We start from the raw sequence: 27,104 nt of genomic DNA, 5'->3' as shown, positions 1-27,104 counted from the left end.
TCAACATTAGCATTAATTATGTTGGGATCCATAGTAGCCTCTTCAATTTCCTTCTCAAAAGTATCTCTGAGATTCTCACCGGCCTTATAAATTCTAGCTTATTGCAAACGCTGCCTTAAGGTCCTTTCAGGTTTAGAGTCGGAATCAAGAAGGGGTTCTTTGTTCCTGTTCCTGCTCATAAACAAACAGAAAATAAGAAAAGGTGGGACTCTCTACGTCAGAGTGCACAGAATTTCCAGTGAGGCATCCTGTGTAAAAGAAATAAAATAAAACAAACTAAATAATTAATACTAGAATTTCGAAAATCAATAAAGAAAAATAAACCACTAATTCCAAAAAATAAGAAAAGAAAATTAATAAGGAAGAATAAACTAAAATTACTAAAGGGAGACACTAAACTTAATTTCAAAAATTAAAGAGAAAAAAATTTAAACAAAATAAAGCCAAGGATTCAAAATTTTAAGAACAAAAACAAATAAGACTAAAAATTGAAAATACCAAACTTAATTTCAAAATTAAGGAAAAGAGTCGGGTTGGCAGTTGAACAGACAATGTGATATCACAGCTAGTAGGACAGACATTCATCATATGCATCTATGTTACATTATTTAGGTGTGCATATTGTAATTGGGTTGCCTATGTGAATCCTTATGTTAACTGCTATACTTGTTGTAATTATTCTTGATTGTGCTTGAACTACATTAATTGTGATTGTGTTTGATTGGTTAATTTGTGATGAATTGGTTGATGGATGAGTTGTTTGGGCCGAGGGGCGTGTTTGATTATGGGATTGGCCTGAGGCTGTGATTGGTGTGTTTGAGGTATAGTTCTGTATGAAAAATCAAACTGGTTTAGCATAGACTTAATGAACCTATGCTTGGGACAGGTGATGACTTGCGTCATCTACCTCTTTCTTTCATCTAAAAGGACCATAGAAGTAGTGAATTCTCATTCATTTGATGCATTTACAAGAACTATATGATCAATTTGTTGGACATTGCTTTGAAATGAGTCTTGCTTGGATTTCAGGTGAAAAGAGTAACAAAAGAGGAAGAAAGCAAGAAAAGGAGCTGGGCATGTGTGCTAGGTATGTCACTTCATGCAAACGCCACTATCTTTGACTGGGCGTGGCACGCCAGCTATTGGGCGTGGCACGCTAGTTATTATTTCTAGAAAGGAAAATTGAAGGATTATTATGGGTGTGGCACGCCAAATCTGGGTGTGGAATGCTAGTTATACTTCCCAGAGAGAGCCCATGAAGAATTTCAATGGGCGTGGCACGCCAAGGCCAGGCGGGCCATGCCAGTTATGAATTCCATAAGAGAATCCATGAAGAATTACAATGGGCGTGGCACGCCAAGGCCAAGCGTGGCACGCCAGTTATCTTTTCTAGGGAAGGATTGTTGAAGGTTTATCAAGAGCGTGCCACTTGGTGTTATGGGCGTGGCATGCTAGATAGAATATCTAAAGAACGCTCTCCATGATTCACTATGGGCGTGGCACGCCATTGCTGGGGGTGGCACGCCAGCTCTATTCTCCAGAAAAGGGATGACTAAGATTCACAATGGGCGTGGCACGCCAAGTTGGGAGTGGCACGCTAGTTCTATCCTCCAAGATGAAGGCGTGGCACGCCAGTACAATGGTCCAGTGGATAAGAGAAAGAGCAACTTCAATGGGCATGCAACTTGGTACTAGCAGCGTGGCACGCCAAGCTTGTGAGCCCACACCACCATCATGGGCGTGCCACTTTAGGACTGGGCGTGGAACGACAGTGCACTTAACCAAAAAGGGTGACGGAAGACTCCAACAAGGGTGTGGCATGCTAGGTCTGAGGCGTGGCACGCCAGGCCAATTATCAGAAGAGAAGGGTCAAGACCTCATTGAAGGCATGCCACTTGAGACTTTGGGTATGGCACGCCAAGCCAAATATCAATGGGCGTGCCACTTGGTGTTTTGGGCGTGGCATGCCAACTTTGCTCACAACATGGGCGTGGCACGCCAGTCCTAGGTGTGGCACGCCAGTCCTAGGTGTGGCACGCCAGCTCACTGGACTAGAAGGGAATGTCTATGCACCAACATGGGCGTGGCACGATAGACATGGGCGTGGCACGCCAAGCCAACCTTCTAGAGAAGAGATTGAAGGCTCTAATAAGGGCATAGCACGCCAAGTCTGGGCATGGCACACCAGTTCAACCTTCTAGAGAAGAAGAATGAAGACTTTGCTGAGGGCGTGGCACGCCAGGTTTGGGCGTGGCATGCCAGTTCAAAGTGCCAGAGAAGGAGATGGAAGACTGCACCATGGGGCGTGCCACTTGAGAGATGGGCGTGGCACGCCAAGCTGATGGGATATTTTCGCGGAGAAACGAATTTCTCTAAAACACCCAAAATTAACCGGCAAGTGCACCGGGTTGCATCAAGTAATAATAACTCACGGGAGTGAGGTCGATCCCACAGGGATTGAAGGATTGAGCAATTTTAGTTTAGTGGTTGATTTAGTAAAGCGAATCAAGATTTGGTTGAGTGATTTGTGATTTGCAGAATTTAAATTGCATGGAAAGTAAAGGGAATGGGTAATTGACATGAAATTAAAGAGAACAGGAATTTAAATGCTGAATCTTAAAGAACAAGAAATTAAATGGCAGAAACTTAGAACGCAAGAAATGGAAATTGCAGAATCTTAAAGTGCAAGAAATGTAAATAGCTTGAATTGTAAAGGGAATTGGGAGTTGGATTTGCAGAAATTAAACGAGGGAAAGTAAATTGCAACCAACAGAGAAGTAAAAGAACACTTGGATTGAACCGGATCTAAAAACAGAATTGTAAATAAGCATGAAAACAGTAAACAGGGAATGGGAAATGGGGAATCCGGATCTCAGGACCCAAGAGACTAGATAACCAAGTCTAGATCTCAATGCCTTCCTAGATCCAACAAGAACAATTGCAAAGGAATTGTAAATTGCAAAGAAGGTAGATGAAGAACAATTAACAGAAATTAAATTCAATAAGCAGTAGAAGAAACAGAGAGATCTTCGGATGAGATTGAAACAGAATTCCTTCAATTCTCCAACCCAAGATCCAAGACAATTGCAATTGAAATTGAAAGCAATAAAACTAAGAGGAAGAGAGTGGAATTCTCCTTCCCCGAAACTAAAAAATTAAAGATCACTCAATATCCAAAGCTCTCCGAAAACTATTATGAAAACTCAAAAGGAAAGCTCCCTAAGAACTTGAATTATATCCTATTTATACACTTTCTTCAAATGATCTTCAAGCCTTGAGTTGGGCCTTTGCTCTTGGTGGAATTGGGTTGAGAGAGGCCTTGGTTGATTGCTCTTGGAGTTTGGAGAGGAACCAAAGTGAACCAAGTGAACCGGGTTGGAGTTTTGTAAAAGTTTGAGTAAAAGTTTGAGGCAAACTTTTGGTCCAACTTTTCATATCAGCCCCCATGTTTTGCTGATACCCACGTTGGTGCAAAAGTTAGGGGTCTAACTTTTGCTCCAACGTTGGCCTTCCTTAGTGCACTTATGGCGCCAACGTTAGCCCAAAAGTTAGGGGCTAATGTTTGCGCAAACTTTTGCTCCCCCTTTGTGTTTTTCATGTGCCAACGTTAGCCCAAAAGTTAGAGGCTAACGTTGGCGCAAACTTTTGGTGCCCAGGGAGTGTTTTTCTCATGCCAACATTAGCCACAAAGTTAGGGGCTAACGTTGGCGCAAACGTTTGGTGCCCAGGGAGTAACTTTCATGTGTCAACGTTAGCCCAAAAGTTAGGAGCTAACGTTGGGGCTAACTTTTCACCCAAAAGTTTGTGCAAAAGTTTGAGGCTAACTTTTGGTCCAACTTTTTGCTTCCTGGTTCATTTTCACTTATTCCATTGTCCTCTCTTTACTCCTAGCCATTCCTTCTTGCTTCATCCTTTCTCCAAGCTTTCTTCACCTATCATTAATCAACCAAACACATCAAAGCTATGCTTAAAATCATGAGATATTCATTTTATCATAATATGTGACAATTATAGCATAAAACCTCATGAAATAGCATGAATTCATACATGGTCGATTCAATCAAAGGAAGCATGAAAATTTACCCAAATTAGCTTACTTGTAGCTCAAGAAAGTGCATAATTCAATTGAAAACAAAAGAAAAAGGCTAGTGAAACTAGGCTAAGATGACTTGTCATCACAAGCCAGCTTCACTAAGGGAGCGTGCCACTTGAGAGCCGGGCGTGGCACGTGATGCACGGAAAAATTGTCTCGTAACAAATTTCCCTTCGGCAAGTGTACCGAATTTGTCGTCAAGTAAAAACTCACAATAGAGTGAGGTCGAATCCCACAGGGATTGATTGATCAAGCAACTTTAATTAGAGGAATGTTCTAGTTGAGCGAATCCAGAATTTGAGTTGAGAATTGCAGAAAATAAAATGGCGGGAAGGTAAATGGCAGAAAAAGTAAATGCTAGAATTAAACAACTGAAAGTAAATGACTGAAAGTAAATTGCAGAATTGTAAATGGGAATGGGGGAATTGCTCATAAAAGTAAGTAACAGAAATTGAAGAGAATGGGTAAGATCAGAAATGGGGAGTTCATTAGGCTTAGGAGATGTTGCATTCTCCGGATCAATTTCATTTTCATCTCTTCCTCAATCAATGCACTCATTGATCTCCTTGGCAATCTTAAGTGATCGAATTACAATTTTTTGTAATTCAATCTCTCAAATCTTGATCAATAGCCAATTCCTTGGTCAATTGCTCATGAGAAGAGATGAAGTATGGTCACCGATTATACCACATGCATTTCCCAAATCAAGTGTTGAGAGGATTATAGTCACATATCCATCCAAACCCAATTTGGTCCAGCATGAGAAAGCATTTCTAGCATGATCTCTTCATTCCTCTTTCAAGGTTCAGAAGAGATCCAAGTATGAATAGCTTCTTTTCTAAGATAACTACCCAATTGGATGAAGATCGAAAGCTTTCAGGTAAAATCAAGAGAAAAGATAGAAGAAGAATAATGAAAACTAGTATTGATCCAACAAATTACAACAGAGCTCCCTAACCCAATAAAAGGGGTTTAGTTGTTCATAGCTTTGGAAAATGAAAACAAAGATGGAGAATACATGATGAAACTAGAAGTGCAGAGAAAGTAAATACAGAGAGTAATTCTATGCCCAGAGGCTCCCTATATTTTCCAATCCCTATTTAATTCAAAGCTACTCCTATATATACTACTCTTCTGTTCTTCTAGTTGGCTCTTCAAGTCTTGGGTATGGGCCTTTGGATCTTGAGTTTGAAGCACTTCTCTTCTTCATTGGGCTTGGCTTTACTTGCAGAGAGAAAGTGTGAAGTAGGCAGAGACTTTAGCTCAGGGCGTTAGTGGTGTTAACGTTCAGTGAAAATATGGGTTCGAGAACGTTAGTGACAATCACCTTTTTCACTAACGTTCCTCACCAAAGTAAGAGCCACGTTAACTTCAACGTTAGTCGCACAAACGTTGCCACTAACGTTGCCACTAACGTTGCCTCTATGCCCTTCGCACACGTTACTGGGACTTACCTTTCCCAGTAACGTTGAGAAGTCTCCTCCTTCCCTACGTTAGAGTCCACGTTAACTTAGTTAACGTGGCTCTTTTAACATAGGCTTGCCAACCTTCGAGAACATTAGTGACACTTACCATTGTCACTAACGTTCCAATGTGCCCCTATTTCTCACGTTAGAGTCCACGTTAACTAGGTTAACGTGGCTTCCAACGTGGCCATGCTAGCCATCTCCAACGTTAGTGACAAAGTTGAGTGTCACTAACGTTGGCTCATCATTCCCTTATCCACGTTAGCTTCCACGTTAACTAATTTAACATGAGAATTAACGTGGCTCTTAGTGGCTGGTATGCGAAATTGTTACTCAGGTTGTGAATTATTGTTCGAAATTGATTCCCTGGCAATGGCACCAAAAACGGATGCACAGAACCATGGTCTAAACATATCTTCACAACTTCGCATAACTAACTAGCAAGTGCACTGGGTCGTCCAAGTAATACCTTACGTGAGTAAGGGTCGAATCCCACGGAGATTGTTGGTATGAAGCAAGCTGTGGTCATCTTGTAGATCTCAGTCAGGCAGATATAAAATAGTAATGGGGTTTTCGAAATTAATAATAAAATAAGGATAGAAATACTTATGTAGATCATTGGTGAGAATTTCAGATAAGCGCATAGATATGCTTTCGTTCCTCTGAACATCTGCTTTCTTGCTGTCTTCATCCAATCAGTCTTACTCCTTTCCATGGCTGGCTTTATGCAAGGGCAACACCGTTGTCAGTGGCTACATCCCCTCCTCTTGTGAAAATGGTCTAAGATGCCCTGTCACGGCACGGCTAATTATCTGAGGTTCCCGATCATGCTGGAATAGGATTCACCCTCCTTTTGCGTCTGTCACTACGCCCAGCACTCGCGAGTTTGAAGCTCGTCACAGTCATTCAATCATTGAATCCTACTCGGAATACCACAGACAAGGTTTAGACTTTCCGGATTCTCTTGAATGCCACCATCATTCTAGCTTACACCACGAAGATTCCGATTAAGAGATCTAAGAGATACTCATTCAATCTAAGGTAGAACGGAAGTGGTTGTCAGGCACGCGTTCATAGGGAATGATGATGATTGTCACGTTCATCACATTCAGGTTGAAGTACGAATGAATATCTTAGAAGCGAAATAAGATGAATTGAATAGAAAACAGTAGTACTTTGCATTAATCTTTGAGGAATAGCAGAGCTCCACACCTTAATCTATGGAGTGCAGAAACTCTACCGTTGAAAATACATAAGTGATAATGGAGTTCATTGGTCTCGGCCCCAGAGGGGAACCGGAGTAACCAAGACTGCGAATACAATGATAAAAAGTTCTATTTATAATAAACTAGTCACTCGGGTTTACAGAAGTAAGTAATTGATGCATACATCCACTTTCGGGGCCCACTTGGTGTGTGCTTGGGCTGAGCTTGAAGTCTACACGTGGAGAGGTCATTCTTGGAGTTGAACGCCAGCTTTTGTGCCATTTTGGAAGTTGAACTCCACTTTGCAACTTGTTTCTGGCGCTGGACGCCAGAATTGGGCAGAGGGCTGGCGTTGAACGCCAGTTTGCGTCATCTAAACTCGGGAAAAGTATGGACTATTATATATTTCTGGAAAGCCGTAGATGTCTACTTTTTAATGCAATTGGAAGCGCGCCATTTTGAGTTCTGTAGCTCCAGAAAATCCATTTTGAGTGCAGGGAGGTCAGAATCCAACAGCATCAGCAGTCCTTCTTCAACCTCTGAATCTGATTTTTGCTCAAGTCCCTCAATTTCAGCCAGAAAATACCTGAAATCACAGAAAAACACACAAACTCATAGTAAAGTCCAGAAATGTGAATTTAACATAAAAACTAATGAAAACATCCCTAAAAGTGACTAGATCCTATTAAAAACATACTAAAAACAATGCCAAAAAGCGTACAAATTATCCGCTCATCACAACACCAAACTTAAATTGTTGCTTGTCCCCAAGCAACTGAAAATCAAATAGGATAAAAAGAAGAGAATATATTATAAATTTCAAACTATCAATGAAACATAGCTTCAATCAGATGAGCGGGACTTATAGCTTTTTGCCTCTTGAATAGTTTTGGCATCTCACTTTATCCATTGAGGTTCAGAATGATTGGCTTCTATAGGAACTCAGAGTTTAGATAGTGCTATTGACTCTCCTAGTTCAGTATGATGATTCTTGAACACAGCTTGTTTTATGAGTCTTGGTCGTGGCCCTAAGCACTTTGTTTTCCAGTATTACCACCGGATACATAAATGCCACAGACACATAATTGGGTGAACCTTTTCAGATTGTGACTCAGCTTTGCTAAAGTCCCCAATTAGAGGTGTCCAGGGTTCTTAAGCACACTCTTTTTTTTGCTTTGGACCTTGACTTTAACCGCTCAGTCTCAAGTTTTCACTTGACACCTACACGCCACAAGCACATGGTTAGGGACAGCTCGGTTTAGCCGCTTAGACCAGAATTTTATTCCTTTAGGCCCTCCTATCCACTGATGCTCAAAGCCTTGGGATCCTTTTTATTTGCCCTTGCCTTTTGGTTTTAAGGGTTATTGGCTTTTTCTGCTTGCTTTTTTTTCCTATTCTTTTTTCTTTTTTTTTTTTGCAAGCTTTGTTCTTTGCTGCTTTTTCTTGCTTCAAGAATCATTTTTATGATTTTTCAGATTATCAAATAACATGTCTCCTTGTCATCATTCTTTCAAGAGCCAACATATTTAACATTCTTAAACAACAACTTCAAAAGACATATGCACTGTTCAAGCATACATTCAGAAAACAAAAAGCATTGTCACCACATCAATATAATTAAACTAAGTTCAAGGATAAATTTGAAACTCATGTACTTCTTGTTCTTTTGAATTAAAACATTTTTCCTTTAAGAGAGGTGATGGATTCATAGGACATTCATAACTTTTAGACATAGTTACTAACTACTAATGATCATGTAATGAAGACACAAACATAGATAAGCACTTAACATAGAGAAAACGAAAAACAGAGAAAGTAAGAACAAGGAATGAATCCACCTTAGTGATGGTGGCATTTCCTTCTTGAGGAACCAATGATGTCCTTGAGCTCTTCTATGTCTCTTCCTTGTCTTTGTTGCTCCTCCTTCATTGCTTTATGATCTTCTCTAATTTCATGAAGGATGATGGAGTGCTCTTGATGTTCCACCCTTAATTGTCCCATGTTGGAGCTTAGTTCTCCTAGGGAGATGTTGATTTGCTCCCAATAGTTTTGTGGAGGAAAATGCATTTGAGGCATCTCCGGGATCTCATGGTGATGAGCTTCATGCGCCTCTTGAGCTCCATGAATGGGCTCTCTTGCTTGCTCCATCTTTTTCTTAGTGATGGGCTTGTCCTCTTTAATGAGGATATCTCCCTCTATGTCAATCCCAGCCGAATTGCATAGGTGGCGGATGAGTGATGCACATAAACTTGTTATGCTACGATTTAGGAAATTGCACGATCGGCAAAATTCCTTCCGGCAAGTGCACCGGTTATCGTCAAGTAAAAACTCACTATAGAGTGAGGTCGAATCCCACAAGGATTGGTTGAATGAGCAATTCGGATTAGAAGTGTGTCTAGTTGAGCGGAATCAAGAATTAGATGAGAATTGCGGAATGTAAAATTGGCGGGAAACGTAAATGACAAGAAATTGAAATGGCAGAATCTTAAATTGCATGAATTAAAGAGCAGAAGCTAAATTGCTGAAATTAAAAGGGAATGGGGGTGATTGCATGAATTGAGTTGCAGAATGTAAAGAGAAAGTGGAAAATCAGAAATGGGGAATTTATTGGGTTATAGGAGATATTGAGATCTCCGAATCAAAACATGTTTATCTCTTCCTCAACCAATGCGTTCATTGAATTTTGCTTGGCAATCTTATATGATTGGATCCCAATCCCTTGGCTCACCAATTCTCTCTAAAAACAAACAAATTCCCAATCCCTTGGTTTAAATGTTCATAAGAAGAGATGATGCTCGATCACTGATTATACCACACAGTTTCATGAACCACAATTTGGTAGGATTACATGTCACAATATCCGTCCAAACCCCAATCCAATTCACTGTGAGAAAGCTTCTCTAGCATGAATCCTCCATTCCTTTCCCAAGGTTCCGAAGGATTCCAATTATGGGTAGTTTCTTTCCCAAGACAACTACCCAATGGAATTAGATCGAGAAGCTTTCTAACAAAATTCAAGAGAAAAGATTGAAGAAGAAGATAAAACTATTATTGATTCATTGAATTACAATAGAGCTCCCTAACCCAATGAAAGGGGTTTAGTGAGTCATAGCTCTGAATTCAATTACAAAGGTATGAAAACTAGCAAAATGAAAAGGTCTAAATCCTTCCTAACTTAAATTCTATCCTATTTATACACTTTCTATATTGAGCTTCTGTTGTGTTTCTTGGGCTTTGAGGCCTCTCCCTGCTTTCCTTTTGCTTTGGGTTTATGATCCATAATCTTGATGAGGCTGCTGATCCAAATTCTGTAACATTCATTGAGCCAACTTAGTGATAATCAAGTAATGACACATGACTCAACAAATTGAAATTCCAGACTCATCAATCCTTCAGGCCCAATCCCATAAACCATGATATTCAATTGGGTTTCATACCAGAGTAAGTTTAAGTTAATGTTTGTGCTCAAATGCTAACTTAAACTGCAATATTTTTGGCCCAGAAACCTTTTCCAAGAGTGACGTTTAAGTTGCAGTTTAAGCTTAAACTGCAGCTTAAACGCCAGACACTTCCAGTGATGCCTTTTGGAAGCACGTTTAAGCTTCAGTTTAAGGTTAAACTGAAGCTTAAACGTGGAAATGGAAGAAGGCAGCCCTGGAGGGTAACGTAGTCGAACACGTTTAAGCTTCAGTTTAAGGTTAAACTGAAGCTTAAACGTGGAGATAGGAAAGGCAGCCCTGGAGGTCGAACACGTTTAAGCTCCAGTTTAAGGTTAAACTGGAGCTTAAATGTGGGAATAGAGAAAGGCAGCCCTGGAGGTCGAACACGTTTAAGCTCCAGTTTAAGGTTAAACTGGAGCTTAAACGTGGAAGCGGAGAAAGCAACCCCTGGAGGTCGAACACGTTTAAGCTCCAGTTTAAGGTTAAACTGGAGCTTAAACGTGGAAATGGAGAAAGCAACCCTGGAGGAAAAAACTTGGTCGAACACGTTTAAGCTCCAGTTTAAGGTTAAACTGGAGCTTAAACGTGGAATTGGCTCCCTGGTGCATTTCCCATTTCTGGCGTTTAACTTCCAGTTTAAGGTTAAACTGGAGGTTAAACGCCACTTTCACCTTTCCTCAGCTTTCATGATTTTGGCCGTTTAAGTTCCAGTTTAAGCTTAAACTGGAACTTAAACTCCACATGTGGTATTTAAGCTTCCTTTATTGATTTTTGTTGCTTCCTTGCCTAGCCTCTTCTTCCCTGCAATCATCCAAACAACTGCATCAAAGTCTTGCAAATTTTCATGAGAATCTTCCATTCATAGCATTCAAGTAATATAACTAAAAACTCATGAAATTTGCATAAAAATCATGCTGTTTGGATGGTTCATTGCTTTGTTATTCATTTAACCATTCTTGGTTACTTTAAGCTCAAGAAAGTGCATAAAACAACTAAAACTAACAGAAAAATACTAGTGAAACTCGCCTAAGATGCCTTGGCATCACAACACCAAACTTAATACTTGCTTGTCCCTAAGCAAGTCCTGAGTTATTTGAGAAGAAAGTATGAAACAGAAAGCAATTACATTGGCTATATTAGTAAGCACTTGAAGTTCATCAGAAGGGTTTTATGCAGAAAGTTGCAGCATCACTTTTTCATTTTTATCAGGTAAGATTATCACTTTTTCATTGCATTCATCAAACACTGCTATGGCCTCTTGTTATTCTTATGTCCTTGACACTTTTCTCTTCTTTGTTTTTCTTTTCTTTTTCTTAGAGCTCCTTTGCTCCTTATTTGCTTAGTGTCATGTGTTGCACAAGCCTTTGGCATTTTCTTTTTCTTATCAGTGCACTACACATATCCACTCCAGGCATTTTAGTTCACATTTCTTCTTGAGACATTGGTGTCCAGCACCTCTTTGTGTGACTAAATGTTTTGTATTTAGGTTGCTCTTGATAATGGACTTTTGGTTGATAATCCTGGGTTAGTTAGCCCAAGTTACCAAGTGTTGAAACACTCCTCAGAACCTATTCATCCAAGCATATCCTTAATACATAATAAACACCACAGACATTTGTCTCAGAAGTTCAAACCATTGGTGCCTAGCTTATTTTCTCAATTTTTTTGCTTTTTGTTGCCCTTTTTCAGTGGCTTTTTCTTCTTCTTTTTCTTTCTTTTTCATGGCCAAAGACATTTATTCATTAAGATCCATAGACAGTTTTCAATTTCTACACAAAAAATGATAATTCTACACTCTATTTCCAGTGATCTGACTAAACAATCAAGCATGCATACCACCACTTAATTCTACTTGATTTGTCACTAATTGAGCCAAGTTACTTTTGTTCAAACTTTTCTTTTATTTTTGGAAACAGAACAAGCATGGCAAGCATTTGTTTAAGAAGGTGAAGTTATATCCAAACATCTAGGCATTCACTTTATTCAAAGCAATAAAAAGACAAACATACTAGAGACTTCACATTAAAACTTAAATGACTTATAATGAAAAAAAGCTCATAAAGACAATTCACCAATTATCATTTGATTATTAAGGAGAGAGACCACCTCTCATGAAGCGCTTCTTTAACGTCACTAGCTTGACGGTTGTCCCTTGTTAGGGTGGATTGTAGTGCTTGATGTCTTCTCATTTCACTATGAAAACGTCCCCATTTGATTCCTTCATGACTTCTAAATGTTCCATCGAAAGAACTTTCCTGATTGTGAACACTTGAGGGAGCTGGGAAGGAATGGTTTTGAGGCCAGGTGGGATTGGCAGATAATGACTTGATATCACTTTATCTCCCGGAGAAAAACCTTCAGTGGGAATTTTCTTGTTTCTCCACCCTCTTGGCAATTTCCCTACCATTCTTCCCTTTCTCTTGAGGATTTCTTCATTGACCCTTATGCCAGGAGGATCCTTCTGATCTGTTTCCATTGATTCTTGTGGCTTTAACTCTTGCAACTCTTGTTTGCCTTCCAAGGACTGTTTTAGAGTTTCAGCTGCTGGATTACTTTCCTCCAAACACAGATGGCTACTATCATCCTTAGGCTTTTCAGGTTCTGGTTCAGGCTCAGATGCAGGTTTGAAAACTTTGAAAATGAGCTGTTCATCATGTATTCTCAGAATTAGCTCTCCTTGTTCTACATCTATGAGCGCTCTAGTAGTGGCTAGGAATGGCTTGCCCAGAATGATAGGGTGTAAGTAGCTTTCCTCCATGTCCAAAATGACAATGTCTGTGGGGAAGTAATAATCTCCCACTTTCACCAGCACATTCTCAACTACCCCTTCAGCTTGCTTCTGAGTTTTGTCAGCCAGTTGTATGATTACATCCGTGGATCTCACCTCATTCAGTTGTAGCCTCTTCATAAGAGTTAGAGGCATCACATTTATGCTAGCTCCTAGATCACAGAATCCTCTGTCAATTTTTGTTTCCCCTATGATGCAGGGGATATGAAAACTTCCTGGGTCTGTTTTCTTAGAGACTGTGTCCTTCTTGATGAGGGCACTGCATTCTTTGTTCATTGTTACCGTTTGTCCTCCCTTCAAAACTCTTTTCTTGCTCAACAATTCCTTTAAATACTTGATATGTGTAGGCATTTGCTGGAGAATCTCAAGAAAGGGAATATTGATATGGAGAGACTTAAATGTCTCTAAAAACCTTGAATAGGTTTTCCCTTTTTCACCTCCTCCTAACCTCTGAGGAAATGGTGCTTTTGGTTGGTATGTTTCCATCGTGCCTTTTTGCAGTTCCTTGGCTTGCTCAGTTTCACTTTCCTGCTTAGCTTCTTCCACACCTTCCTTCAAGATTTCTGGCTCCTGTTCTGAGGGTCTAATTCCTTCTTCTTCTGAGACTTCCTTCAATATGGTGATGGCTTTGCATTCTTCCCATCTTACTCTCTTTTGTTCCCCTTTAGGATTCTTTTCTGTGTCACTAGGGAACACTGCAGTTGATTTGGGGGCCTGTTGAGATAGCTCTCCTACTTGAGACTCCATCCTCTTGAGTTTTTCACCATGGTTTCTTAAGGTAGATCTCACATCATCCCTGAAGCTTTTCAACTCAATTATGTCCTGACCCATGTGTGCCAGCATTCCTTCTATCCTGTTTAGTTGATCTTGAAATTGTTGGTTCGGATTAGGTTGGGTAGGTTGATTATTTTGGCCATGATATGATGGTTGGGAGTAAGTGTTTTGTGTGGCTTGGTATGATCTTTGGTTGGAGTTTTGGTATGTGGAATTATTGTGTTGGTTGTGGTTGTAAGGTTTGTGGTTTTGTGGTTGGGTTTGTTGGTTCCCCCACCCAAAGTTTGGGTGGTTTTTCCATCCTGGATTGTAAGTGTTGGAATGTGGATCATATGATTGCCTTTGTTGGTTTCCCACATAGTTGGCCTCTTCCCAATCACCTCCTTCAGTGCTTTCTTCCTCTTGATCTTGTGTGTGTATTGCAGCCACTTGTTTTGTTTCTAATTTCCTGGTGAGCTCTGCTAGTTGCTTGGCAAACACCTTATTTTGGGCTAGAATTGTATCAACATGGTTCAGCTCCATGACTCCCTTAGTGTTGTGTCTCTCTGATGCATAGTAGTACTCATTCTCAGCCACTGTCTCAATCACTTCAATGGCTTCTTCCACAGTCTTTTTCCTGTTCAATGAACCTCCTGATGAATGGTCTACAGCCTTCCTTGATTCATAAGAGAGTCCATCATAGAAAATATGCAATTGCACCCAGTCATGGAACATGTCTGGTGGGCATTTCCTTGTCAAATCCTTGAATCTCTCCCATGCCTCGTAGAGAGTTTCACCATCTTGTTGTCTAAACGTCTGAACCTCAGATCGAAGCCTATTGACCTTTTGTGGGGGGTAGAAACGTGCCAGAAACTTGCTTTCCACCTCATCCCAGGTTGTTAGGCTCCCCCTTGGGAATGATTCCAGCCACTTAGCTGCCTTGTCCCTAAGTGAAAATGGGAACAAAAGCAGTTTATAGGCATCTTCCTGGACTCCATTGGACTTCACAGTGTCGCAAATTCTCAGGAATTTTGTGAGATGTTGGTTTGGGTCTTCATTAGCACTCCCACCAAATGAACAATGATTCTCCACAAGTGATATTAGCTGTGGTTTGAGCTCAAAATTGTTGGCCTGAATGGGTGGTTTCTGAATGCTGCTACCACAATTCCCAGAGGTTGGGTTTATGTATGAACTAAGAACCCTCCTCTCAGGAATGGCATTGTTTCCATCAGCTCTCTCATGGTTGTGAACTTCTCTATCCATGTTGAGATCTAAAGCTTCCTCAAAATTGTCCTCAGATTCTCCTTCAGATTCTTCTTCTCCCAGTACTCTCTTCCCTCTTGCTTCCCTTCTAAGTCTATGAAGGGTCCTCTCTGGTTCGGTATATGGAGGGGTTGATGTCTCTCCTCTCCTACCTGTCATACAAGAACACAGCACAGGCAACAAACAAGTGAAATACTCTTGGTTAATGGAAGAGTATGGTTAGAGCAGTTGAGGAATTAATTCAAACAGTTAGTGAGTCAGTGAGTTAGTCGCTTGAATTTAAAGGCATAAAGAAAGAAAGCATGTAACAGAGTGCAGAAATTAAAAATTCAACAAGTAACTTGAACTGAATTAACAAAGCAAGAAAAATGCTCAATCTAGTTAACTTCCAATTTGAGAATTGTCAATCGAAAACCAATCCCCGGCAACGGCGCCATAAACTTGATGCGCATAAACTTGTTATGCTACGATTTAGGAAATTGCACGATCGGCAAAATTCCTTCCGGCAAGTGCACCGGTTATCGTCAAGTAAAAACTCACTATAGAGTGAGGTCGAATCCCACAAGGATTGGTTGAATGAGCAATTCGGATTAGAAGTGTGTCTAGTTGAGCGGAATCAAGAATTAGATGAGAATTGCGGAATGTAAAATTGGCGGGAAACGTAAATGACAAGAAATTGAAATGGCGGAATCTTAAATTGCATGAATTAAAGAGCAGAAGCTAAATTGCTGAAATTAAAAGGGAATGGGGGTGATTGCATGAATTGAGTTGCAGAATGTAAAGAGAAAGTGGAAAATCAGAAATGGGGAATTTATTGGGTTATAGGAGATATTGAGATCTCCAAATCAAAACATGTTTATCTCTTCCTCAACCAATGCGTTCATTGAATTTTGCTTGGCAATCTTATATGATTGGATCCCAATCCCTTAGCTCACCAATTCTCTCTAAAAACAAACAAATTCCCAATCCCTTGGTTTAAATGTTCATAAGAAGAGATGATGCTCGATCACTGATTATACCACACAGTTTCATGAACCACAATTTGGTAGGATTACATGTCACAATATCCATCCAAACCCCAATCCAATTCACTGTGAGAAAGCTTCTCTAGCATGAATCCTCCATTCCTTTCCCAAGGTTCCGAAGGATTCCAATTATGGGTAGTTTCTTTCCCAAGACAACTACCCAATGGAATTAGATCGAGAAGCTTTCTAACAAAATTCAAGAGAAAAGATTGAAGAAGAAGATAAAACTATTATTGATTCATTGAATTACAATAGAGCTCCCTAACCCAATGAAAGGGGTTTAGTGAGTCATAGCTCTGAATTCAATTACAAAGGTATGAAAACTAGCAAAATGAAAAGGTCTAAATCCTTCCTAACTTAAATTCTATCCTATTTATACACTTTCTATATTGAGCTTCTGTTGTGTTTCTTGGGCTTTGAGGCCTCTCCCTGCTTTCCTTTTGCTTTGGGTTTATGATCTATAATCTTGATGAGGCTGCTGATCCAAATTCTGTAACATTCATTGAGCCAACTTAGTGATAATCAAGTAATGACACATGACTCAACAAATTGAAATTCCAGACTCATCAATCCTTCAGGCCCAATCCCATAAACCATGATATTCAATTGGTTTTCATACCAGAGTAAGTTTAAGTTAATGTTTGTGCTCAAATGCTAACTTAAACTGCAATATTTTTGGCCCAGAAACCTTTTCCAAGAGTGGCGTTTAAGTTGCAGTTTAAGCTTAAACTGCAGCTTAAACGCCAGACACTTCCAGTGATGCCTTTTGGAAGCACGTTTAAGCTTCAGTTTAAGGTTAAACTGAAGCTTAAACGTGGAAATGGAAGAAGGCAGCCCTGGAGGGTAACGTAGTCGAACACGTTTAAGCTTCAGTTTAAGGTTAAACTGAAGCTTAAACGTGGAGATAGGAAAGGCAGCCCTGGAGGTCGAACACGTTTAAGCTCCAGTTTAAGGTTAAACTGGAGCTTAAATGTGGGAATAGAGAAAGGCAGCCCTGGAGGTCGAACACGTTTAAGCTCCAGTTTAAGGTTAAACTGGAGCTTAAACGTGGAAGCGGAGAAAGCAACCCCTGGAGGTCGAACACGTTTAAGCTCCAGTTTAAGGTTAAACTGGAGCTTAAACGTGGAAATGGAGAAAGCAACCCTGGAGGAAAAAACTTGGTCGAACACGTTTAAGCTCCAGTTTAAGGTTAAACTGGAGCTTAAACGTGGAATTGGCTCCCTGGTGCATTTCCCATTTCTGGCGTTTAACTTCCAGTTTAAGGTTAAACTGGAGGTTAAACGCCACTTTCACCTTTCCTCAGCTTTCATGATTTTGGCCGTTTAAGTTCCAGTTTAAGCTTAAACTGGAACTTAAACTCCACATGTGGTATTTAAGCTTCCTTTATTGATTTTTGTTGCTTCCTTGCCTAGCCTCTTCTTCCCTGCAATCATCCAAACAACTGCATCAAAGTCTTGCAAATTTTCATGAGAATCTTCCATTCATAGCATTCAAGTAATATAACTAAAAACTCATGAAATTTGCATAAAAATCATGCTGTTTGGATGGTTCATTGCTTTGTTATTCATTTAACCATTCTTGGTTACTTTAAGCTCAAGAAAGTGCATAAAACAACTAAAACTAACAGAAAAATGCTAGTGAAACTCGCCTAAGATGCCTTGGCATCAATGAGGTGAGGAAAGGCTAGCCTTGCCATAGTGGAGGACTTGTCAGCCACTTTGTAGAGTTCTTGAGGTATAATCTCATGAACTTCCACTTCTTCTCCAATCATGATGCTATGGATCATGATGGCCCGGTCTATAGTAACTTCAGACCGGTTGCTAGTGGGAATGATTGAGCATTGAATGAACTCCAACCATCCTCTAGCTACAGGCTTAAGGTCCAGTCTTCTTAGTTGAACCGGTTTGCCTTTTGAGTCAATCTTCCATTGAGCTCCTTCTACACATATGTCCATGAGGACTTGGTCCAACCTTTGATCAAAGTTGACTCTCCTTGTGTAGGGGCGTGCGTTCTCTTCCATGTTTGGCAAGTTGAACGCCAACCTCACATTTTCCGGACTAAAATCTAAGTATTTCCCCCGAACCATGGTGAGATAATTCTTTAGGTTCGGGTTCTTACTTTGATCATGGTTCCTAGTGATCCATGCATTAGCATAGAACTCTTGAACCATTAGGATGCCGACTTGTTGGATGGGGTTTGTTAGAACTTCCCAACCTCTTCTTTGAATTTCATGTCGGATCTCCGGATACTCATTTCTTTTGAGTTTGAAAGGGACCTCGGGGATCACCTTCTTCTTGGCCACAACATCATAGAAGTGGTCTTGATGGGCTTTGGAGATGAACCTTTCCATCTCCCATAACTCGGAGGTGGAAGCTTTTGTCTTCCCTTTCCCTTTTCTAGAGGATTCTCCGGTCTTAGGTGCCATCAATGGTAATGGAAAAACAAAAAGCTTATGCTTTTACCACACCAAACATAGAATTTTGCTCGCCCTCGAGCAAGAGAAGAAAGAAAAGATGAAGAAGAAGAAAAGATGGAGAAGAGGGGGGTGTGTTTCGGCCAAGAAGAGAAGAGAGGGTTGTGTTGTGTGAAAATGAGGAAGGATGGAAGGCTTTATATAGGGAAGGGAGGGGGTGAAGGTTCGGCCATTTAGGGTGGGTTTGGGTGGGAAATTGATTTTGAATTTTGAAGGTAGGTGGAGTTTATGAGGTAGGTTTATGGGGAAGAGTGGATGGATGTGAGTGGTGAAGAGGTGATGGGGAAGAGAGTTTATGGGATTGTATGAAAGAGGGGTGAGAAGAAGTGAGTGGAGGTAGGTGGGGATCCTGTGGGGTCCACAGATCCTGAGGTGATCCTGTGAGGTCCACAGATCCTGAGGTGTTCAAGGATTTACAGCCTTGCACCAAATTAGGCATATAAAATGCCCTTGCACCAAATTAGGCATATAAAATGCCCTTGCACACAACTCTGGGCATTCAGCGCCAGGTTGGTGCTTGTTCTGGGCGTTGAACACCCATTTGTAGCCTATTTCTGGCATTGAACACCAGAACCATGCTTGTTCTGGGCGTTCAGTGCCAGCTCTCCTCTAGGGTGCATTTCTGGCGTTCAAATGCCCAGATGCTGCCCATTTCTGGCGTTCAGCGCCAGAACCATGCTCTGTTCTGGCATTGAACGCCCAAAACATGCTTCTTACTGGCGTTTAAACGCTAGTAAGATCTTCCTCCAGGGTGTGATTTTTCTTCTGCTATTTTTTATTCCGTTTTCAATTTTTATATTTATTTTGTGACTCCACATGATCATGAACCTAATAAAATATGAAAAACAAAAATAAAATTAGATAATTAAACATTGGGTTGCCTCCCAACAAGCGCTTCTTTAATGTCAATAGCTTGACAGTGGGCTCTTATGGAGCCTCATAGATGTGCAGAGCTTTGTTGAGACCTTCCAACACCAAACTTAGAGTTTGGATATGGGAATTCAACACCAAACTTAGAGTTTGGTGTGGCCTCCCAACACCAAACTTAGAGTTTGACTGTGGGGGCTTTGGTTGACTCTGTTTTGAGATAAGCTTTTTATGCTTCCTCTCTATGGATGCAGAGAGAGATCCTTGAGTTGTAAACACAAGGTTGTCCTCATTTATTTGAAGGATCAATTCTCCTCTGTCCACATCAATCACAGCTCTTGCTGTGGCTAAGAAAGGTCTTCCTAGGATGATGGATTCATCCTCTTCCTTTCCAGTATCCAAGACTATGAAATCAGTAGGGATGCAAAGGGCTTCAACCTTCACTAACACGTCCTCTACTTGTCCATAAGCCTGTTTTCTTGAATTGTCTGCCATCTCTAATGAGATTTTAGCAGCTTGTACCCCATAGATTCCCAGTTTCTCTATTACAGAGAGGGGCATGAGGTTTATCCCTGAACCAAGGTCACACAGAGCCTTAAAGATCATGGTGCCTATAGTACAAGGTATTATGAACTTTCCAGGATCCTGTCTCTTTTGAGGCAATGTCAGTTGATCCAGATCACTTAGTTCATTGGTGAACAAGGGAGGTTCATCTTCCCAAGTTTCAATACCAAATAATTTGGCATTTAGCTTCATGATTGCGCCAAGGAACTTGGCAGCTTGCTCTTCAGTGACATCCTCATTCTCTTCAGAAGAGGAATACTCATCAGAGCTCATGAATGGCATAAGGAGGTTCAATGGAATCTCTATGGTCTCTAGATGAGCCTCAGAGTCCTTTGGTTCCTCAGAGGGAAGCTCCTTATTGATCACTGGATGTCCCAGGAGGTCTTTCTCCTTGGGATTCACGTCCTCTCCTTCCCTCACAGGTTCGGCCATGGTGCTTATGTCAATGGCCTTGCACTCTCCTTTTGGATTCTCTTTTGTATTGCTTGGGAGAGTACTAGGAGGGATTTCAGTGATCCTTTTACTCAGCTGGCCTACTTGTGCTTCCAAATTTCTAATGGAAGACCTTGTTTCATTCATGAAACATACAGTGGCCTTGGATAGATCAGAGACTAAGTTTGCTAAATTAGAGGTATTTTGTTCAGAGTTCTCTGTCTGTTGCTGAGTGGATGATGGAAAAGGTTTATTATTGTTAAACCTGTTTCTTCCACCATTATTAAAGCCTTGTTGAGGCCTTTGATCCTTCCATGAGAGATTTGGATGATTTCTCCATGATGGATTATAAGTGTTTCCATATGGTTCACCCATGTAATTTACCTCTGCTATTGCAGGGTTCTCAGGATCATAAGCTTCTTCTTCATAAGAAGCCTCTTGAGTACTGTTGGATGCAGCTTGCATTCCAGTCAGACTCTGAGAAATTATATTGACTTGCTGAGTCAATATTTTATTCTGAGCCAGTATGGCATTCAGAGTATCAATTTCAAGAACTCCCTTCTTCATAGGCATCCCATTACTCACAGGATTCCTCTCAGAAGTGTACATGAACTGGTTATTAGCAACCATGTCAATGAGTTCTTGAGCTTCTGCAGGCGTTTTTTTTAGGTGAATGGATCCACATGCAGAAGTATCCAATGACATCTTTGATAGCTCAGATAAACCATCATAGAATATATCCAGGATGGTCCATTCTGAAAGCATGTCAGAAGGACACTTTTTGGTCAGCTGCTTGTATCTTTCCCAAGCTTCATAGAGGGATTCACCTTCTTTTCTGTCTGAAGGTTTGAACATCCACTCTAAGCTTGTTCAGCTTTTGAGGAGGAAAGAACTTGGCTAAGAAAGCCGTGACCAGCTTATCCCAAGAGTTCAGGCTATCTCTGGGTTGAGAGTCCAACCACACTCTAGCTCTGTCTTTTACAGCAAAAGAGAAAACCATGAGCCTGTAGACTTCAGGATCTACTCCATTAGTCTTAACAGTATCACAGATCTGCAAGAATTCAGTTAAGAACTGAAAAGGATCTTCAGATGGAAGTCCATGAAACTTGCAGTTCTATTGCATCAGAGAAACTAGCTGAGGTTTCAGCTCAAAATTGTTTGCTCCAATGGTAGGAATGGAGATGCTTCTTCCATGTAAATTGGAATTAGGTGCAGTAAAGTCACCAAGCATTCTCCTTGCATTATTGTTGTTGGGTTCGGCTGCCATCTCCTTTACTTGTTCAAAATTTTCTGACAGGTGCTTGCTGGATAGTTGTAATTTAGCTTCTCTTAGTTTCCTCTTTAGAGTCCTTTCAGGTTCTGGATCAGCTTCAACAAGAATGCCTTTTTCTTTGTCCCTACTCATAAGAAAGAGAAGAGAAAAAGAAAAGAAGAGGAATCCTCTATGTCACAGTAAAGAGGTTCCTTATTGTTAGTAGAAAAAGAAAAGAAGAAAAAATTCGAACACAGATAGAAGAGGGGTTCGAATTTGGTGAATGATGTGAGGAAGAGATGTTAGTAGATGAATAAATAAATAGAATAAGATGAGAGAGGGAGAGGATTTTCGAAAATAATTTTTGAAAAAGGTTAGTAATTTTTTTTTTTGAAAAGTTTAAAATCAAAAGTTAAAATAATTAATTAATTAAAAAGAATTTTTGAAAAAGAGGGAGATATTTTCGAAAATTAGAGAGAGAGAGTTAGTTAGGTGGTTTTGAAAAAGATAAGAAACAAACAAAAGTTAGTTAGTTAGTTGAAACAAATTTTGAAAAGATAAGAAGTTAGGAAGTTAGAAAAGATATTTTGAAATCAAATTTTTGAAAAAGATAAGATAAGAAGATATTTTTGAAAAGATATGATTGAAATTAGTTTTTGAAAAAGATTTGATTTTTAAAATCACAATTAATGACTTGATTCATATGAAATCACAAGATATGATTCTAGAACTCAAAGTTTGAATCTTTCTTAACAAGTAAGTAACAAACTTGAAATTTTTTAATCAAAACATTAATTGTTATTGTTATTTTCGAAAATTATGATGTAAAATTAAGAAAAGGATTTTTGAAAAATATTTTTGAAATTTTCGAAAATAACTAAAAAAATTTGAAAAAGATTTGATTTTTGAAAAAGATTTTGAAAAAGATAAAATTTTTAAATTGAAAATTTGATTTGACTCATGAAAACAACTAGATTTTTAAAATTTTTGAAAAAGTCAAATCTAATTTTTGAAATTTTAAGAGAGAAAAAGGGAAAGATATTTCTTTTATTTTTGAATTTTTATGATGCGAGAGAAAAACAAGAAAAATGATGCAATGCATGAAAGTTATGGATCAAAACAATGAATGCATGCAAGAATGCTATGAATGTCAAGATGAACACCAAGAACACTTTGAATGTCATGATGAACATCAAGACTTATTTTTGAAAATTTTATATGCAAAGAAAACATGCAAGACACCAAACTTAGAAATCTTTCATGTTTAGACTCTATGGATGCAAAAATGCACGTGTAAAACAAGAAAAGATGCAAAACAAGAAAACATCAAGATCAAACAAGAAGACTTACCAAGAACAACTTGAAGATCATGAAGAACACTATGAATGCATGATTTTCGAAAAATGCAAAATGAATATGCAATTGACACCAAACTTATAACAAAACACATGACTCAAACAAGAAACATGAAAAATATTTTTGATTTTTATGATTTTATGAAATTTTTTTGTATTTTCTTTTAATTTTTTCGAAAATCATTTTGAAAATGAAAAATAAGGATTCTGAAATTTTTAATATGAATTCCAGGAATCTTATGCTCTTTAGTCTAAAGCTCCAATCAAAGGGTCAGGCATGGCTTAATAGCCAGCCAAGCTTTAGTATGTAACTCAAACATGACACGCCTAACATGCCCTACAGAGGAATTAGACATGGCTTTACAACCAGCCATGCTTCATGAAACACTAGAATTCATTCTTAAAAATTCTGAAGAAAAATATATTTTTGAAAACATTTTTATTTTAAAATATTTTTTTTTCGAAAATAGATGAGAAGTTTTTGAAAGATTTTTGAAAAATTTTTGAAAACAAAACAAAAAGAAAATTACCAAATCTGAGCAACAAGATGAACCGTCAGTTGTCCAAACTCGAACAATCCCCGGCAATGGCGCCAAAAACTTGGTATGCGAAATTGTTACTCAGGTTGTGAATTATTGTTCGAAATTGATTCCCTGGCAATGGCACCAAAAACGGATGCACAGAACCATGGTCTAAACATATCTTCACAACTTCGCATAACTAACCAGCAAGTGCACTGGGTCGTCCAAGTAATACCTTACGTGAGTAAGGGTCGAATCCCACGGAGATTGTTGGTATGAAGCAAGCTGTGGTCATCTTGTAGATCTCAGTCAGGCAGATATAAAATAGTAATGGGGTTTTCGAAATTAATAATAAAATAAGGATAGAAATACTTATGTAGATCATTGGTGAGAATTTCAGATAAGCGCATAGAGATGCTTTCGTTCCTCTGAACCTCTGCTTTCCTGCTGTCTTCATCCAATTAGTCTTACTCCTTTCCATGGCTGGCTTTATGCAAGGGCATCACCGTTGTCAGTGGCTACATCCCCTCCTCTTGTGAAAATGGTCCAAGATGCCCTGTCACGGCACGGCTAATCATCTGAGGTTCCCGATCATGCTAGAATAGGATTCACCCTCCTTTTGCGTCTGTCACTATGCCCAGCACTCGCGAGTTTGAAGCTTGTCACAGTCATTCAATCATTGAATCCTACTCGGAATACCACAGACAAGGTTTAGACTTTCCGGATTCTCTTGAATGACGCCATCATTCTAGCTTACACCACGAAGATTCCGATTAAGAGATCTAAGAGATACTCATTCAATCTAAGGTAGAACGGAAGTGGTTGTCAGGCCCGCGTTAATAGGGAATGATGATGATTGTCACATTCATCACATTCAGGTTGAAGTGCGAATGAATATCTTAGAAGCGAAATAAGATGAATTGAATAGAAAACAGTAGTACTTTGCATTAATCTTTGAGGAACAGCAGAGCTCCACACCTTAATCTATGGAGTGCAAAAACTCTACCGTTGAAAATACATAAGTGATAATGGAGTTCATTGGTCTCGGCCCCAGAGGGGAACCGGAGTAACCAAGACTGCGAATACAATGATAAAAAGTTCTATTTATAATAAACTAGTCACTGGGGTTTACAGAAGTAAGTAATTGATGCATAAATCCACTTCCGGGGCCCACTTGGTGTGTGCTTGGACTGAGCTTGAAGTCTACACGTGGAGAGGTCATTCTTGGAGTTGAACGCCAGCTTTTGTGCCATTTTGGGCGTTGAACTCCACTTTGCAACTTGTTTCTGGCGCTGGACGCCAGAATTGGGCAGAGGGCTGGCGTTGAACGCCAGTTTGCGTCATCTAAACTCGGGCAAAGTATGGACTATTATATATTCCTGGAAAGCACTAGATGTCTACTTTCCAATGCAATTGGAAGCGCGCCATTTTGAGTTCTGTAGCTCCAGAAAATCCATTTTGAGTTCAGGGAGGTCAGAATCCAACAGCATCAGCAGTCCTTCTTCAACCTCTGAATCTGATTTTTGCTCAAGTCCCTCAATTTCAGCCAGAAAATAACTGAAATCACAGAAAAACACACAAACTCATAGTAAAGTCCAGAAATATGAATTTAACATAAAAACTAATGAAAACATCCCTAAAAGTGACTAGATCCTACTAAAAACATACTAAAAACAATGCCAAAAAGCGTACAAATTATCCGCTCATCAGTGGCTTATGTGGGCTAATTCCAACGTTAGTGACAATGTTAGGTGTCACTAACGTTGGCGATCTCCTCCCTTCTTCATGTTAACTTCCACGTTAACTAAGTTAACGTGGGAGTTAACGTGGCTTATTGGGGCTTGTGTGGGTTCCTTCCAACGTTAGTGACAATGTTTGGTGTCACTAACGTTGTCAACCACTTTGTCTCCTCACGTTAGCTTCCACGTTAACTAGGTTAACGTGGAAGTTAACGTGGCTTATTGTGACTTGGCCAACGTTAGTGACAAAGTTGAATGTCACTAACTTTGGCTTCCGCTTTACTTCTTAACGTTAGAGGCCACGTTAACTAAGTTAACGTGGGAACTAACGTGGCCACTTATGAGCTTGGTCCAACGTTAGTGATAATGTTAAGTGTCACTAACGTTGGCTCCATTTCCTTTCTTTCACGTTAGAGTTCACGTTAACTTAGTTAACGTGACTCTTAACGTGGGCAATGATGGCTTCGAGAGCGTTATTGGCAATTATTTTTCTCATTAACTTTGCAAGTTACTCCCATTCCACGTTAGTGTTAACGTTAGTGTAACTAACGTAGCCTCTAATGTGGTTCTTCTTTGCTTCCTTTTTCCTGAAATCAAGCAATAAAGTGCATCAAAGTTCTAGTCCAAGTCATGAGAAATGCAACATCCAAGTTGTCATCAAATTCATGCAAAATCCTCATGAAATCATGTAAAGTGCACAATTTATGCTTGAATCAAGATGTAAGTGAATATCTACCCAAAACTAGCTTATTTCCTAAGAAAATGCATGAAACTACCCTAAAAACAATAAAGAAAAGGTCAGTGAAACTGGCCAAAATGCCCTGGCATCACAACACCAAACTTAAAGCTTGCTTGTCCCTAAGCAAGTACTGGAACAAGAGAATGATGAATGGAATGCCAAGAGAAATGAGTCATTCTTGTGGAAGTCATGTCCCTGGTTTTATGGTGGTTTCAAGCATAGCAACTTAGGTTCATTCCGGGCTTTCATACCTTTATCATGTCCTAGAATACTCACTGTGATTGCATCCCATGAGACTTTTATTTATTGATCCTTTTGTTGTTATTTCAGGGCTTATTTTCGTTCTTAGGCTAAGTGCTCTGTAAGGGGGCAACTCTTTAAAATAAGCTTTCAGCCAACACTCCCGAACCAGTTGGTTCAAGGTGCTAGGTGTTGAAGCACCCCTAAGGACTTACTTGCTCAAGTCTCTCCCCCATACATACACAACACAGGCACATAGTTTATTTATTTTCTTTTCTTGAGACCTTGGTGTCCAGCACCTCTTTGGGTTACTAATTGCTCTGTAGTGAGGGTTACTCTTGATAGTGGACTTTCAGCTGATAATCCCGAGTTAGTTAACCCAAGTTACTAAGTGATAAGGCACCCCTAAGAGCTTATTCATCCAAGCAGATCCCTCACACAGGAGCACCACAGACACATGCCTCAAGATTAAAACCATTGGTGCCTAGCCTTATTTCTTACTCTTTTTCTTTTATTTTTCAACCTTTATTGTTCTTTCCCTTTTTTTTATTAGGATCTTCTTATTTAGCTAGTCTCATGGGGTGTGTCTCAAGCATAGTATTCATGACAGATAGTTATCCTCCCACCTTGTGGTTGAACAAACTTAGCTAACTTATGACTATACCATAAACTCATGAACTTACTCCATAGTATGAACTCCTCTCTGGTCTTTAAAAACACTCATTCTCTTTTCATTTGATTTAAAGGGACAAACATACAAGTAAGCAAAGTAAGGGTGCAGTGACATAGAGACCAGCAAGCATAGACCTCTTCAACACAAAACTTAAGAGACAGAATTGAAAAAGGTTCCAACTATGAGTAACTATTAATCAAAAGTGCATTCGGACTT

General features: G+C 39.7%; 1 non-coding gene across 1 annotated transcript; it reads left to right on the top strand.

The window, feature by feature from the left end:
• The first annotated feature begins 14,478 nt into the window (after positions 1-14,478).
• Positions 14,479-14,582, top strand: LOC148565119 (small nucleolar RNA R71). Its single transcript, XR_015885346.1, has one exon. It is a non-coding gene; the product is annotated as a small nucleolar RNA R71 (small nucleolar RNA).
• Positions 14,583-27,104: the final 12,522 nt, after the last annotated feature.

The sequence above is a fragment of the Arachis ipaensis genome, chromosome B5 (genome assembly GCF_059453495.1).
Source record: "Arachis ipaensis isolate K30076 ecotype BB chromosome B5, ASM5945349v1, whole genome shotgun sequence".
In the NCBI taxonomy this organism is placed as follows: domain Eukaryota; kingdom Viridiplantae; phylum Streptophyta; class Magnoliopsida; order Fabales; family Fabaceae; genus Arachis; species Arachis ipaensis.
The sequence above is the reverse complement of the archived record's forward strand: the minus strand, read 5'-3'. Positions and strand labels throughout refer to the sequence as shown.